Below are 17,348 nucleotides of genomic sequence, written 5' to 3'. Positions count from 1 at the left end.
CTGTCAGCTGAGCCGTTTCTAGAGCTGTGAGTTCCTCTGGGTATGGGGAAGCTGCCTTCCACAATCTCCTCGGCATATCTTGATGCCTCCTGGCGTGCAGGACACACCTCCCAGCCCTGCAGCCTCACCCATAGGAAGCTCAGGTTGGGGCAGGTGAAGAGGGAGGTGCCATGCTGGACACCCCGCTGTACCACGGCCCTCTTGCGGACAGCCCCAGGGACATCGCTGGGACCTGGGGTTCTGCAGCCACAACCATGTTTGGCTGGAAGTGCAGCGTCTCCTTTGGGGGCTTTGGATGGTGGGTGCCAGGCGGGAGAGTAGTCGAATGATGGGGGAGGACTTAGAAGTGAAGTCTTGTTAAGTGCATTGGTGGCCAGGGGAACAGAGGAGCTTGGGCTGTGCCTGAGAGCAGGGTCTGCCGATGCCCTGGGAAGTCGAGATGCAGGATCCTGGTGGGGACATCAGAGACTGTAAGCCTTCCCCCACTGTCCCTGGGCACAATCTGCTGGCAAATCCTGGAGGTCTGCACCTTGTGTGACTGCAGTTGAATGTGTATGTCTATGTGTCCGCAGGTTCTCGCGCACGTGTGTGTGTGTGTGTCTGAGCCTGTGTGTGCAGGCCTGTGTATGTGGCTGTGACTGCCAGTCTGTGACCATGTGTGAGGTGTATGCATGTGGACACCCATGCACTCTGTGTCTGAGTAGCTGCCTGTCTGCACCTCTGGCCTTCTGTATCTGTGTGTGCTCATGTCTGTGTGTGCTCATGTCTGTGTGTGCGTGTGTGATGCTCCTAGTCTATGCCATGGGTGTGGCCTTGTGGTGGGGGAGTCTGTGACCTGCTAAACGTCTGGTCTGCCCGCTCTCTTGGGGGTGGGTTGTGAGAGGAGGTCTCCCACCTGCACCCCAGGCAGTCCACCCTAGCTGTGTCCTAGCCTGAGCAGCTTCATCTGTCCCCAGCCTCCTGTCTGGCCTTCTGGCCACTCTTGCCTCTGAGCTTCTGTCTGGGATGAGGGATGTGCTCTTTCCTCCCCGGGGGACAGAAAGTAGGCACATGGAAGCCAAAGGTTTGTCTCTGGTTCCCAGCACTGGCAGTTTCTCCGCAGCTGGCGAACAGAGTCTGGTGGTTTTCATGATCGGTTTCCTTTCAGCTCCTGGGCTGGGGGCATTGTCAGAGGGTTCTAAGGGAGGTGGCCAGGGGTGGCCCGGTGTGGAAAATGGTGGACTAATGGGGGTGGCACAAAGGGCGAGGGAGAGAGGGGCTGTGTTCCTCAGTAATTTTTTGCTTCCAAGTGTGTGTGGCTTTTTATTTCCTCCTTCCTCCTCTTCAAAAGCACTTTGCCATCCATCCTCTGGCAGGGAGGGACCATGGGCACTGTATATTTGGCAGACGGGATGGTGCAGATGAGAAGATGGCACAGTGTGGCTTGTGTCTGCTCTCGGGCCCTCCCTCATGCCTGGGCCTGGGAGCTGCTGCCCTGAGGGTAGGGGCCAGTGTACGGGAGGCAGCAGAGGAGTTGGCTTCTGGTTGGGAGGGGTGTGTGTGTCTGGGCTGGGAGCCATGCAGGGCAGGGCCCAGCAATGAGACTGTGCCCTCTAAGGCCCGCCTTTCTCTGGGAGGTGTGGAGCAGATGAAAGGCTTGTCTTCACAAAGCTCCCTGAGGACGGGTCCAGGTCTCAGCCTAGCTTCATTCCATATGAAGCCCCCTGTGTTGAGACTCACTGCTCCAGAGTCCAAGGCAAAGCCGGGCCTGAGGTTTGAATCTGTGCAGGTGAGGAGTAAGACGGGAGTGTGGCTGGCCAGGGCTGCCTTCAAGGCAAAGCCGAAGGTGGAGGAAGAGCCCTAGGATGTCCCAGAGGTCCCCATGTGCTGACTCAGTGTCCACTGGACTGTGGGTTCCAGGAGGGCAGGCCCTGCCCCATCACGTTCACGTGGAAGCCTGGGATGTCACACAGGCTCAGTCGATGCTTGCGGACTGGACTCATCGAGGTCTTTTGCACACAGCAGGTGTCTGCTTGGGGCCCATTGAGTTTGAGGGGGTGGCGGGGCCTTCCGGGCTTGGAAGGTTAGGGCATGGTTCGGGGACCGGGGCTGCTGTGACCGTGGTGCCTGTGGACGTTGTGGTGGGCAGGGCTGACCAGAGCTCAGAGGTCCATGCCCAGGAGCCCAGGTTCCAGCGCTGACTCCACCTTGACCATTGAGGAACTGGAATGGGACACTTCCTCTCTCTGGGTCTCAGTTTCCCCATGTGTCAGTGGGGGATTTCTGCCTTACCCACAACACAGGGCTGTTGTAAGAATTGAGATTCCTTGAGGAAATGTAAAACCTAAGTACTTACTGTTAGGGGTTGCCATTGGGTGGCTCTGGGTTACACGCATTAGAGCAGAGGCTGGGGCTCTGAGTCCTGCTCAGATCTGGGGGTCTGTGGGTTAAATGGGGGAAGAGGAGGGTCTGCATCTCAAAGCGGGTGGGGATTCCAGGGTGAGACCCTCAGAGACCAGTAGTGGAAGTCCCAAGGAAGGGACTGAAGAGGGCATGTGGGGAAGAAACTGGGAGAGACATGGGCCAGGCCCCTCGGGGTGCCACTTGCTTTGCTGTTGGAACTGAGATCAGAAGGTGCTGGGAGTTTACTCAGAGTGAAAGGACCCCGCCCCTAGCTCAGAGCCTTAGGGTGATTTGTGGTTTGGCCCAGCTCCATGTCCGACTCCCCTGCCCTGCCCTGCCCTGCGCTCCTTCCCTTCCCTTTCCCACCCCTCCCCTCCCCGCCCACCCCGCCCCCTGGAGTTGTGCATGTAGGAAGCTTGAGGCATAGCTGAGCTGGCCAGACAAGGGTGCCAGAAAGAGCCTCCAGGGTTTCCAGCATCCTGGAGCTAGTGGCAATTTTAGTGAAGCTGATAGTGATGGCGACACTGATGATAGCATTGGTGACATCGACAGTGATAGTGACACGAGTAGTGATGTGACAAAGGCAGCGTCAGTGCTGGTGGCAGTGCTGACAGTGGTGGTCATGACCCTTCCACAAGAGGAGATGCTGACAGTGGGAGTGCTCCGCCAGCAAAGCCGCCTACCACTGCAGTGGGTAGTGGGAACCTACCTTCTGCTCCACCACCAGCCAGCTTCCCCCATGTGACCCCGAGCTTGCCTCCCCTACCTGCCCTGAGACCCCACAACAATGCATCAGCCTCTCCCCCTGGCCTGGGGGCCCAACCACTACCTGGTCATCTACCCTCTCCCCATGCCATGGGGCAGGGTATGAGTGGACTTCCTCCTGGCCCAGAGAAGGGCCCGACTCTGGCTCCTTCACCCCACTCTCTGCCTCCTGCTTCCTCCTCTTCTGCCCCAGCTGCCACCATGAGGTTTTCTTACTCATCTTCTAGTAGTAGCCCTGCAGCAGCCTTCTCTTCCAGTTCTTCCTCCTCTTCCTCTGCCTCCCGGTACCCAGCTTCCCAGGCATTGCCCAGTTACCCCCATTCTTCCCCTCCCCCAACAAGCCTCTCTGTCTCCAATCAGCCCCCCAAGTATACTCAGCCTTCTCTCTCATCCCAGGCTGTGTGGAGCCAAGGTCCCCCACCACCTCCTTCCTATGGCCGCCTCTTAGCCAACAGCAATGCCCATCCAGACCCCTTCCCTCCCTCTACTGGGGCCCAGTCCACTGCCCACCCACCAGCCTCAACACATCACCATCACCACCAGCAACAACAGCAACAGCAGCACCAGCAGCACAGAAGCTCTGGGCCCCTCCTCCTGGAGTATTTCCCTACCACCTGGAGGGCGGTAGTTCCCAGCATGCACACCCTTATGCCATGTCTCCCTCCCTGGGGTCTCTGAGGCCCGACCCACTAGGGCCAGCACACCTGCCTCACCTCACAGCTAGGTGTCCTACAGCCAAGCAGGCCCCGGTGGCCCACCAGTCTCTTCCTCTTCCAACTCTTCATCTTCCACTTCTCAAGGGTCCTACCCGTGTTCACACCCCTCCCCTTCCCAGGGCCTTTAAGGGGGCATCCTACCCCTTCCCACCGGTGCGTATGGTCACCACCTCTTCAGCTACCTTTTCCACTGTTATTGCCACCGTGGCTTCCTTGGCTGCAGGCTATAAAACAGCCTCCCTACCTGTGCCCCCACTGTACGGAAAGAGAGCCCCGTCCCCATGGGCCTACAAGACAGCCACCCCATCCGGATACAAGCCTGGGTTGCCTGCCTCCTCCCAAACGGGGTCCCCACCGGGCTATCGAGGCACCTCACTACCTGCAGGCCCAGGGACCTTCAACCTGGGCTCGCCCATCATGGGACCTGGGCCCATGCCACCTGTGGAGCCCTCAGGCCTGCCATCTCTGCCACCACCACCTGCAGCCCCTGCCTCAGGGCCTCCTCTGAGCGCCATGCAGATCAAACAGGAGCTGGCTGAGGAGTATGAGAGCCCAGTGCCCCCAGCCCACAGCCCCTCGCCCCCTCCCAAGGTGGTAGATGTGCCCAGGCATGCCAGTCAGCCTGCCAGGTTCAACAAACACCTGGATCGTGGCTTCAACTCGTGCATGCACAGTGACCTGTACTTCATGCTGCTGGAGGGCTGCAAGCTGGCCAAGAAGCAGACAGACCTGGTGGAGAAGGTGTGGTGGCGAGGCCAAGCAGCACCCACGAAGAAAAAGAGCGCCTGCCTGCAGGAACGCGAGAAAGAGCACGAGCGTGAGAAAGAGCGCGAGCTCGAACACAGCGTGAAGTTGGCACAGGAGGGTTGTGCTCCGGTGGAGTGCCTATCTCTGGGCTCAGTGCCACATCGTCCTCCATTTGAACCAGGCAGTGCAGTGGCTACAGTGCCCGCCTACCTGGGTCCTGACACTCCAGCCCCGCACACTCAGTGAATATGCCCGGCCTCCTGTTATGTCTCCTGGCAATCACAACCATCCATTCTACGTGCCCCTGGGGGCAGTGGACCTGGGGCTCCTGGGTTACAGTGTCCCGGCCCTGTACAGCACTGATCCAGCTGCCTGGGAGAGGAAACAGGAAGCCTGTGAACGAGACCTCCATGACTGCCTCAAGCCTGGCTTCGAGGTGCAGCCTAGAGCTGGAACCCCTTACATGGGGTCCCTGGGCCAGACTTGGATAACTTTCCCCAACATGGGGGCCTGGCTCTGCAGCCTGGCCCACCTGGCCTGCACCCTTTCCTTTTTCATCCGAGCCTGGGGTTCATCTGAGCCTGGGGCCCCTGGAGCCAGAATGTCTAGTGCTGGCAGCTGGGACAGCCCTGCGGCCTGACATGTCCTATGCTGAGCAGCTGGCAGCTGAGAGACAGCATGCAGAAAGAGTGGCGGCCCTGGGCAATGACCCACTGGCTCAGCTGCAGATGCTCAGTGTGACTCTCCATCACCACCAGCACTCCCACTTCCACTCACACCTGCGCCTGCACCAACAAGATGCTATCCATGCAGCCTCTGCCTCGGTGCACCGTCTCACTGAATCCCTGGCCTCAGGGTCTCACCTGACCCGGATCCCCTATCCAGCTGGGACTCTCCCTAACCCCCTTCTTCCTCACCCTCTGCACGAGAACGAAGTTCTTTGTCACCAGCTCTTTGCTGCCCCTTACCGGGACCTTTCGGCCTCCCTTTCTGCCCCGATGTCAGCAGCTCATCAGCTGCAGGCCATGCACGCACAGTCAGCTGAGCTGCAGCACTTGGCACTGGAACAGCCGCAGTGGCTGCGTGACCATCACCTGCTGCACAGTGTGCGGCTGCCTGTCAGGAGGATGACTACAGTCACCTGAAGAAGGAAGGCGACAAGCCACTGTAGAACCTGCGATCAAGAGAACACCATGGCTCCTACATTGGACCTTGGAGTACCCCCCCACACTCCCCCCGCCCTTCCCTTGGCCTGCCACCCAGAGCCAAGAGGGTGCTGCTCAGTTGCAGGGCCTCCGAAGCTGGACAGAGAGAGGGGGTGAGGGAGAGACAGACAGAAGGTCAAGGCCTCGTGTGGTGTTCAGAGGTGGGGAGGAGGCGAGGGTAGGGACAGAAAGTGCACAGAATCTTGGACCAGGTCTCTCTTCCATGTCCCCACTGCCTTCTCCCCCCCGGCCCCATGCCCAATCCCCATGGCTACCGCCCCTACCCCACCCCGTTGGTGTGATTATTTCATCTGTTAGATGTGGCTGTTTTGCATAGCATCGTTTGCTACCCCTGACCCTCCCCGATCCCTGTGTGCGCGCCCCCTCTGCAATGTATGCCCCTTGTCCCTTCCCAACATTAATAATTTATATATAAATGATTATATGATGCTCTTAAAAGAACATCCGAACCAAAACCAACCAAACAAAAACATCCTGTCAACTTCCCAGAAACAAGAAAAAAAAAAAAAAGAGAAAGAAAGATAATTGTATTTCCTATCACTTTAATTTTTATGCGAAGTCCCAATTCTCTCAGTGACTTTCTGACATTCCCCACCTACTAGGACCTGACTAAACACCCCAGGGTGTGTGTGTGCATGTGTGTGGTGTCAGCCGCTCATCAAGTCATTTGTTGCCAGCTATGTCAGCATGGGCAGCCTGGCCCTGGGGCTTTCTGAGGCTTCCATGCCAGACTCAGGGTCAGGGAATTGCCTGCCTCAGTTTACCGTGTGTCTCTTGGTCCATCTGCTGAGGTCCTAAGCAGGCACAGCACTCTCCTAGAACCTCTGACCTCTCTCCCCTCACCACCTTCATTCCTTTCTCCTCTATGTTTCCGGCGAAACTGTTTTTTCTGCATCCTGACCCCCTTTTTCCTTTGAGACTTAACCAAAGTATAGCCGACTTCCAGCTGCATCCTTCCCTTGGGGCAGTGAGTACTGGCTAACCGCCTGCTCCAATGGAGTGAATTGAAAAAGAGGGAAATTCTAGGAGGAAAAAAGCATTGTCCTCTAGCTCAAAACATTCTCCCGGCACATGTGAATTAGCTGATACGTGGAAAGTTTTTCCAATGAGTTGCCCTCCTTCTGAGGCAGCTTCTCTGGGTTGTCACTCCCCCATCTCGGCAGAAGGTTTTTCCTGCCTGGTCTCCCTCTGTCATGCCATTCAGTTGCCAGCACTGGTTGTGTATCCCCTGGATGCAGGTTCCTGGGCAAAGTACAGCCAGTCTTAAGGGTTGGCATAGAAAAGGGTCAAAATAAGAGGCTTCCCACTTTGGTTGCTTTTTCTCAGAAAGATGAGGCTGGGCAGTTAGCAGAGCTGGGATGGAGGACAGACTGTTCCTGCCCTTTCAGAGCTTTCAGTTTCTCTGTTGAGCTGATGCCAGGAGGCCAGGCACGGTGGCTCATGCCTGTAATCCCAGCACTTTGGGAGGCCGAGGCAGGCGGATTGCCTGAGGTGAGGAATTTGAGACCAGCCTGGCCAACATGGTGAAACCCCGTCTCTACTAAAAATAGAAAAAATTAGCCGGGCGCAGTGGCGGGCACCTATAATCCCAGCTACTCTGGAGACTGAGGCAGGATAATTGCTTGAAACTGGGAGGCGGAGGTTGCAGTGAGCCGAGATCGTGCCCCTGCACTCCAGCCTGGGCAATAAGAGTGAAACTCCATCTCAAAAAAAAAAAAAGTCTAGAGCTGATTCCAGAAGTACCATGGAGCAGTCCTGAAAGACTTACCTGCAGGAGGTGGCCTCTAAAGCAGCTCTTAAAGATGGGGCAGGACAGTGGGACCCCCATGTCTGTGCTGGCTTGGCATGGTGTGTGCATCAGTGCAGACACCATTCAATCTGGAGCTGTCAGGGCAAGTCACCCAGGGCAAGATGCTTGCCTTCTCCGGGCTTTAGGTTTCTATATCTTTTGTCCATTGGGCACAATAATGTCTGGCTTTTCTAGAGCACATTTGCATACTGAGTGAGATGCCAGGCATGAAGCAGAGTTACTAAGGTGTGTAGAGTGGTAAGAGTGTTCTTTTGGTGCTGTTTGGGGACATCTAGTTCAATCTCACAAGCATTTATCCAGGGAGGGCCTGTTTGTAAATACAATATTTGTAACCTGGAAGTGACACCAGTTACAGGGTAGAGTGAAAAGCTGGGGGCATGGGCCAGTGTTGAGATTGGGACCCCAGTGGGGTCTCTGGGTGATATCTGGGAAGGTGACATTGGGATGATGGCTTGGTACAGTATGCAATACTGTGTTTCTAGTTTTGTTGTTTAAGATTCCTTTGATTGCAAGAAATGAAAACCCAGTGTCATCTGGTTAAGCAAAAGATGGAATTTATGGGAAAGAAAGCAGGGTGCCCCAGGGAGCCCAAGGGAGGAAGCAGAGCTGGAGCTCAGGAGCAGCTGAACTAGGAGCTGGAAACCTGTTGCCATCAAAATCCCAGCTAGCTTCTTCGCAGACATTGATAAGCTGATCCTGAGATTCACATAGATGTTCAAAGATAATCCTGAAAAAGAAGAACAAAGTTGGTGGACTCATTCTTTCTGATTTCAAAATGTATTGTGGCCAGGCACGGTGTCTCACACGTATAATCCCACTTTGGGAGGCTGAGGCAGGCGGATCATTTGAGCTCAGGAGTTTGCGACCAGCCTGGCCAACGTGGTGAAAACCCGACTCTACTAAAAATATAAAAATTAGCCAGGCGTGGTGGTGCACACCTGTAGTCCCAGTTACTTGGGAGGCTGAGGTAGGAGAATCACTTGAACCCAGGAGGTGGAGGTTGCAGTGAGCTGAGATCACACCATTATACTGCAGCCTGGGTGACACAGTGAGACAGTCTCAAAAAAAAAAAAAGTATTGCAAAGCAATGATAATTAAGATAGTGTGGTACTCACATGAAGATGGACAGACAGATTGATCTAGTAGAATTCAGAGTTCAGAAATAAGCCCTTGCATTTCTGGTGAATTGATGAGGCAGCCAAGTCCCCACTGTTGGGGCTCCTGAGTCACCAAGATGCCTCCTCCCTCTACCTCTGCTGAGTGAGGCATCTCTCCTTCTACAGCAGCTCACTGCATTCACTGCCACATAGCAGATACTCCTGGGCTGCATCCGATGCTCTCTGGTTGCCTTGGCTCCCTCCCCAGGGACCTGGTGTCCTTGACACCTCCCCAGGCGTCCCTGAGGCATGCAGCTCTGACGATAGGGGCCTGGCTTCACCATTATTAAGCATTGACTGTGTGCTAAGGCTTCATTGCACTGTTTTCCTGAGGCTTTGCAACCACCTCATGAAGCAGGTACCATTATTCGCTGCATTTTACAGACGAGAAAATGGAGACCTGGAGAGTTTAGGAAACTCATTCAAGGTCTTCAGTGAGGAAGTCACAGAGTTGGGATTTGAATCTGGGTCTGTGCTTTGTGGGTGGAGCTGAGTGGTTCTCAGCACCTGCCTCCCACCCTGCTTCCCCATTTTCTTTCTCTGATGTCAGGGGCTGTGTATATAGAGTCTGTGGCCGGAGAATGTACCTGTGCCTCCACAACACCATGGGTGAGAAGGCCCCTGGTTTGCTGGGGCCCATCCCCTTGCTGGAGGCCCAGATTGAATGGGATCCGTGGTGCCTTGATGAGTTGGACACTCAGAAGCAAGGATTTACTTAACCGAAGTGTAGGGGTAGAGGGGCCATGGAGCCACACTGGAACGCTGGAGAGGAGGTGGCAACAGTACCCTGCAGGAGAAGGAGGCTTACGTGTGGGATATACCCCCAGGTTAACACATGGGCAAATCGTTACCCTTTCTGGGTCAGTTTCCCTGTCTGTAAAATGGGAGGGTTGGATTAGCGTCCAGCCTGCTCTTTTTTATCCTTGACATTCTAGGAATTTGCATTCATGGCTTGGGTCCTTTAGATTTTCATCCTATCCCAGTTCTGGAGATACAGGTTCTGCCCTGAGTGTCCCTGGGGGAAGCCACAGTTTAAAGCCCAAATGCATTTCCTTTGCAGATTGAGCCCAGCCAGCTAATTCCCTTGGGCTAGTTTAGGGGTTTTTTCTGCCAGTCTCAAACCCAGGGTCAAGTTCTAAGAACTCCGTCCCTTGGGAGGCCTAGAATCTGGCAGTTGAGTGGGAAGAGGATTGACCTTGCAGACAGTTTCTGCCACCTAGACATACCACCTGAGAAATAACTTCATGATAGAAAGGACCGTGTTGGTTGAGGTGGTGTTTCACATGTGTAATCCCAGCACTTTGGGAGGCCGGGGTGGGCAGATTGCTTGAGCCCAGAAGTTTAAGACGAGCTTGGGCAACCTGGCAAAACCCCATCTCTACAAAATATACAAAAACTAGCAGGGTGTGGTCTCAGTTACTAAGGAGGCTGAAGTGGGAGGATTGCTTGAGCCCAGGAGGTTGAGGCTGCAGGGAGCTGTGGTCACATCACTGCATCCCAGCCTGGGTGACAGAGCGAGACCCCATCTGAAAAAAAAAAGGTCCATCTCATCTGGGCTTCTGCCTCAGTTCCTACCCCATTCACTATGCCACGGAATCCTTCACCATCCACCTGACCTTAAATTAAATTAAATTAAATTAAATTAAATTAATTAAATTACCCGGGCGTGGTGACTCATGCCTGAAATCCCAGCACTTTGGGAGGCCGAGGCAGGTGGATCATCTGAGGTCAGGAGTTCAAGACCAGCCTGGCCAACATATCTAAACCCCGTTTCTACTAAAAATACAAAAATTAGCCAGGTATACTGGTGCAGGCCTGTAATTCTAGCTACTGGGGGGCTGAGGCAGGAGGATTGCTCAAACCCGGGAGGCGGAGGTTGCAGTGAGCCAAGATCATGATACTGCACTCCAGCCTGGGTGACAAGAATGAAACTGTTAAAAAAAAAAAAAAAAAAAAAAAAAAAAAGGAAAGAAAAAAAAGAGAAGATAACCAACCTGCACAAAAATTAGAAGACTAGTACAATGAACACCTGTATGCATCTAGATTCACCACTTTTCACATTTTGCCCCAGGTATTCTCTCTCTCTCTCTCTTTCTTTCTCTTTCTCTCTCTCTTTCCCTCTATAGTGACAGTAAGGTAGAGAAAGTAAGCTGCAGACATCATGGCACTTCACAACTAAATCCTTCAGCAGGTGTTGACCCCAAATAATGTCATTCTCTAACCTAACTGCAATATTATTATTTCACATAAGAACATTTATATTAACTTAATAATATAATCTATTATACAGTCCATATCTAAATGTCTCCAGTTGGCCCCTAATTGGAGCATGGACTGTATGTTAGATTACATTATTAACTTATTTTTTGTTTCATGAGACGGAATTTCGCTCTGTGGCCCAGGCTGGAGTGCAATGGAGCAATCTTGGCCCACTGCAGCCTCTCCCTCCCTGGTTCAAACAGTTGTCCTGCCTCAACCTCCCAAGTAGCTGGGATTACAGGCGCTTGCCACCATGCCTGGCTAAATTTTTTGTATTTTTAGTAGAGACAGGATTTTACCATATTAGCCAGGCTGGTCTTGAACTCTTGACCTCAGGTGATCCGCCCGCCTCGGCCTCCCAAAGTGCTGGGATTACAGGCGTGAGCCACCGTGAACTTACTGTTAATGGTCACTCATTGTACATGGTTGTCACATTTCTTTTGTCTTTTTAAATACAGAACAGAGCTGGGTGTGGTGAACTGTAGTCCCAGCTCTTCAGGAGGCTGAGGTGGGAGGATCATTTGAGCCCAGGAGTTTAAGGCTGCAGTGAGCTATGATCACACCACTGCACTCCAGCCCGGGTGACAGAGTATGAACCTATCTCCAAATAAATATAGAACAGCAGACCTGGCAAACCACTGGCGAGGTGTGTTGGTGCATCTGGGTGTGTTTGATGTTAGGAGGTAGCTCCAGGGGCTCCTCCTGGGAAGGTGTCCCATAGCCCCTTTGGGGGGGTGCTCCCTGCAGGAGAATGAGTGGTGTGGCCGGCTCCCTTGCCTGAAGCTGTTATTTTGTTCCCTCTTGTGTTTCCTTGCTCATGGGTAGAGGTCTCCTGTGTTCACTAACTAGGTTACTAGTGACAGAAACCTCACTCAAACTGGCTTAAGGAAAAAAAACTAAAGGAAAAACAAAGTCCATGAAAACTTGTGTAATTGGTAAGGTTAAGAACACTGGCTTTGGCTGAGTGCGGTGGCTCAAGCCTGTAATCTCAGAACTTCGGGAGGCCGAGGCGGGCAGATCACCTGAGGTCAAGAGTTCAAGACCAGCCTGGCCAACATGGTGCGTGGTGGCAGGCACCTGCATTCCCAGCTACTCGAGAGGCTGAGGCACGAGAATCGCTTGAACCCGGGAGGTGGAGGTTGCAGTGAGCTGAGATCACACCACTGTACTCCAGCCTGGGTGATAGTGATAGAGGGAGCCTCAGTCTCCAAAAAAAAAAAAAGTGGTTTCAGGCCCAGCTAGATCCAGGCAGGTGCAGCAACATCAGACCATCTATTTGTGTCTATCTCTTGGCTCTACTTTCTGCATTCATTTCATTCATAGGCACCTCTCCTCCCATGTTGTAAGGCAGCCACTGGCAGCTCCAGTCTGCCGCTTTGCAAACCTCAGTGGGTATAATTAAGCTGCTTCCTTCTTTAGTACCTGTAAAAATTCGGCATTCACTCTGTTTGGACCGACTAGATATATGTGCCCATTCCTGAAGAAATCGTAGTGAATTGGTGAATAGAATACATGAATTGAGGCCAGCAGCGGTGGCTCACACCTGTAATCCCAGCACTTTGGGAGGCCAAGACAGGAGGATCACTTGAGGCCAGGAGTTCAAGACCAGTGTGGGCAACAAATTGAGACCCTGTCACTACAAAAAAATTAAAAAATTAACTGAACATGGTGGTGCACACACCTGTAGTCCTAGTCACACAGGAGGCTGGGGCAGGAGGATTGCTCACGCCCAGGAGGTTGAGGCTGCAGTAAGCTATGATTGTGCCACTGAACTCCAGTCTGGGCGACAGAGCAAGACCCTGTCTCTGAAAAACAAACAAACATGAATTTGAATTTGAATTGGCAGCCTGCATCATGTACCTACCCCAGAGCTCACGCTGGGTAGGCTGAGAAAGGGACAGCCCCATCTAAATCACAAAAACCAACAGTGGCATCAGAGTGCTCCCCAGGGGAGCATGAAGGCACTGTCAGCCAGATGAAGGGGCCTGGGCATGGAGCAGGCAGAAAGGCAGATTCCATGGTGACAGGCATCGTGAGTCTCTGGCTGAGTCAGCTCCTCGTTTCCTGGGGCTCCATTCCTCTTCATTTTGGGTTTTATGGAAGTCAGTGTCCACAGGACCATTTGTGTCTGGGTCTCAGCTCTGCTTCTTAGTAGCTTTGCTATCCTGAACAGAAGAATTAGCCTTTCTAGGTCTCGGTTTATTCATCTGGAAAGGAGGATGATGTTCGTGTTCCTTCTTTTTTTTTTTTTTTTTTTTGAGACAGAGTCTCGCCCTGTCGCCCAGGCTAGAGTGCAGTGACATGATCTCGCGATCTCGGCTCACTGAGACCTCCGCCTCCCAGGTTCAAGCAATTCTCCTGCCTCAGCCTCCTGAGTAGCTGGGATTACAGGTGCCCGCGACCACGCCCAGCTATTTTTTAATAATTTTAGTAGAGACAAGGTTTTGCCATGTTGGCCAGGCTGGTCTTGAACTCCTGACCTCAGGTGATCTGCCTGCCTCGGCCTCTCAAAGTGCTGGGATTACAGGCGTGAACCACCATGCCTGGCTGTTATTCTTTATTTTCTTCCATCCACACGATACTGTTCACACTTAAGGAGTAGGGTATTATATTTCCTTTTTTAAAAAAACAAAAAAAGAGAGAGACAGAGTCTTGCTGTGTTTCCCCGGTTGGGCTCAAACTCTTGGGCTCAGGCAGTCCTTCTGCCTTAGCCTCATGAGTAGCTGGGACTACAGGCACAAGCCACCATGTCTGGCTTATATTTACTTTACCTTCTATTTATGAGAAATGATTATATCCATTTATGATAAGAACATAAAGTCTTGGCTGGACACTGTGGCTCATGCCTGTAATCCCAGCACTTTGGGATAGGTGAATTGCTTGAGGCCAGGAGTTAGAGAACAGCCTGGCCAATATGGTGAAACCCTGTCTCTACAAAAAATATGAAAATTACCTGGGTGTAGTGGCCTGGGACTGATAATCGCTTGAACCTGGGAGGCAGAGGTTGCAGTGAGCCAAGATTGCGCCACTGCACTCCAGCCTGGGTGACAGAGTGAGACTCCGTTTCGAAAAACAATTTTTTTTAAATTTTAAAAATAAATAACACAAGGTCTTTAAAAATATTAATTTAATTTAAAAATTAAGTCCATTTAAAGAAAAATGTTAAGTAGAGAAAAGTTAGAAGAGATATGGGGACGTTTTCAAAAGCAGGAAAGCCATCCTGGAATGGTAGATGTCAGAGAAACGCTGAAGGCAGGAAGATGTTGAGAGTATGGACTGGGAAAATGCCTGGGCCTCAGTGTCAGCTCCTGGCCTGTTCCCCAAATCCCCTTAAGACAAGGAAGAGGCAGTGACTGATGTGGTCTCTGAGAAGTCTCAGACACAGCGCAGAAGGGCCATGGCTACCCCAGGGATGGGTGCGATGACTCCCTGAGGCCATGGCTTTCCTCCCTCCCTTCTCTCCTGCTCCTCCTGACCCCACAGCATTCCCAGCAGTTTCTGACAGGCAGGTGATAAGGCCTGGGCCAGGGAGGCTGTGGCAGCTGCCCGTGCAACCAGCCCTGTGTAGCGCAAGTCTCTACAGCTCAGGGTCTGGAAGGCGGTACTAGGTGTTGGGTCCTTCCACCCATGTTACCTGGTTTCCTCCACAACCCGGGTGAGTATTGGGATCCTTCTCCTTGTTACTTGAGAGGAGACCTCTACAGGTCACCACTTGGTCAGGAGCCAGGCTTGGTTAATAGGTGATGATTTGACCTCCCACTCTTGAATTTGAAACAAGTTACATTCATTTTTCTAAAAAGTCTTTTAAAAATATGAGTTAGTCAGGTGTGGTGGCTTGCCTGTAATCCCAGCACTTTGGGAGGCCGAGGCAGGCAGACCACCTGAGGTCATGAGTTTGAGACCAGCCTGGCCAATGTGGTGAAACCCCGTCTCCACTAAAAATACAAAAACTAGCTGGGCGTGTTGGCAGGTGCCTGTAATCCCAGCTACTCAGGAGGGTGAGGCGGGAGAAACGCTTAAACCCAGGAGGTGGAGGTTGCAGTGAGCCAAGATTATACCATTGCACTCCAGCCTGGGTGACAAGAGTGAAACTCCATCTCAAAAAAATAAAAATAAATGAATAAAATAAAAATATGGGCTAAACGCAGTGGCTCACACCTGTAATCCTAGGGCTTTGGGAGGCTGAGAAGGATCGCTTAAAGCTAGGAGTTCAAGACCAACCTGGGCAACAAAGTGAGACCGTCTCTCTCTCTTAAAAAAAAAAAAAATTAGCTGCATGTGGTAGCACGTGCCTGTAGTCCCAGCTATTCTGGAATTCTTGGAGACTTAAAGCAGGAGCATTGCTTGAGCCCAGGAGGCCAAGGCTGCAGTGAGCCGTGATCGTGCCACTGCACTCCAGCCTGGGTGACCTGAGTGAGATCATGTCTCAATATAAATAAATAAAAATACGACTTTATCCCACCCTCTTGGATTGGCATGAAATACAGTATTTTTAGAGCCTTCCCCTCCCTAGAGTTGTTTAAAAGCCTTGGGTTCCCTAAAAGAGACCTTCGAGTTGAGACGCTGCTTTGATGCCTTTCCTTGGCAGGCTGGTGGTATGAGACTGGATATGAGCATCCTTTATATGCCCATCTGAGTTTATGCCTCTGGTGTCAGGGCTGAGGGTAGGTCTCCATCACTGAGACCTCGCTGTTCTGCCCTCCCCTCCCCTCCAGCCAATCCAATTCTTTCAAGTCAAAAGCCTGGGAAAGTTTTTCTGGGGCAGAGGAAGCTCAGGCTCCAGAACACAAAATCCTCCTTTTCTCTCTTCCTCCTTTCATTCTTTCCCCTTCTTTGCTTTCCATCATATTTATTGAGGGCTAGCGTAGAGCAGACACCATCCTGAGTGTGGGCTGGGGAGATGATGGTGATGACTAAGGTGTGCACCTGGTCTGCCTTCATGGAGTTTACATTCCATCAAGGGCCGGGGGGCAAATAGACCAAAAAAACAAGCACACAGACAAATCAGCAACAACAAAAAAACCCCCAAACTTCAACCTGGAATAATTAACATGAAGGAAACAAGCCAGCGGCTAGGTGCAGAACCACTGAGGGTGTGCCGTGTAGGTGAGTGGTCAAGGAAGCCCTCTCTCAGAGGCAACATTTTTTTTTTTTTTTCGAGACTGTCTTGCTCTGTCACCAGGCTGGAGTGCAGTGACACAATCTCGGCTCATTGCAACCTCGGTCTGGGAGGCGACGTCTACGGTGGAGAAAATGACTCAGTTAATTCCCCCCCATCCCGCCAACTTTTTTTTGTTGTTGTTGGGTGGGTGATGGAGTCTCGCTCTATCGCCCAGGCTGGAGTGCAGTGGCTCAATCTTGGCTCACTGCAACCTCTGCCTCCCGGGTTCAAGCGATTCTCCTGTGTCAGCCTCCCGAGTAGCTGGGATTACAGGCACGCGCCATCCCGCCTGGCTAACTTGTATTTTTAGTAGAGACGGGTTTCACCATGTTGGCCAGGTTATTCTTGAACTCCCGACTTCAACTGATCCGCCTGCCTCGGCCTTCCAAAGTTCTGGGATTACAGACATGAGCCACTGCACCCGGCCTAGTCTTTCTAAAAACTCTTGCAAACAGCAAACAGACACAAGTCAGGAGGAAAAACGGAGAGCCAGAGAAGTTCTGCAGATGGGAACGGAAAGCCTCAGGTACTCGTTCTCATGTTTGTCAATCTGGGTTATCTGGTTTCCCAGTGAGTGGCAGAGGTGACAGCAGTCACTGCGAGGACATGAACTCCAACAGCACAGCGAACAAGGCCACTTACAGATGACTTTCAGGGTGCTTTCGCATGCATTAACATTTACTTGTCTTTTTATTTTATTTACAAAATTAATAATAGTACAAAACTGATACATAGTTTTTTTTTTTTTTTTTGAGACGGAGTCTCGCTCTGAGTGCAGTGGCAAGATCTCAATCTCAGCTCACTGCAACCTCTGCCTCCCGGGTTCAAGTGATTCTCCTGCGTCAGCCTCCAGAGTAGCTGGGACTACAGGCGCCCGCCACTACATCTGGCTAATTTTTGTATTTTTAGTAGAGAGGGGGTTTCACCATTTTGGCCAGGCTGGTCTCGATCTCCTGACCTCGTGATCTGCCCACTTCAGCCTCCCAAAGTGTTGGTATTGCCTGTGTAGCTGGGATTACAGACAAATGCCACCACGCCCGACGCCCAGCTAATTTTTATATTTTTAGTAGAGAAGGGGTTTCACCATGTTATTTGTTCAGGCTGGTCTGGAACTCCTGACCTCAA

General features: G+C 52.2%; 2 pseudogenes; both read left to right on the top strand.

Moving 5' to 3' along the window:
• Positions 1-17,348, top strand: part of LOC129023019 (uncharacterized) — a 48,472-nt pseudogene that overhangs the window by 15,683 nt on the left and 15,441 nt on the right.
• LOC129023146 (atrophin-1-like) lies at positions 171-15,670 on the top strand (annotated as a pseudogene).

The sequence above is a fragment of the Pongo pygmaeus genome, chromosome 23 (genome assembly GCF_028885625.2).
Source record: "Pongo pygmaeus isolate AG05252 chromosome 23, NHGRI_mPonPyg2-v2.0_pri, whole genome shotgun sequence".
NCBI classification, from domain to species: domain Eukaryota; kingdom Metazoa; phylum Chordata; class Mammalia; order Primates; family Hominidae; genus Pongo; species Pongo pygmaeus.
This window is presented reverse-complemented; position numbering and strand designations above follow the sequence as displayed.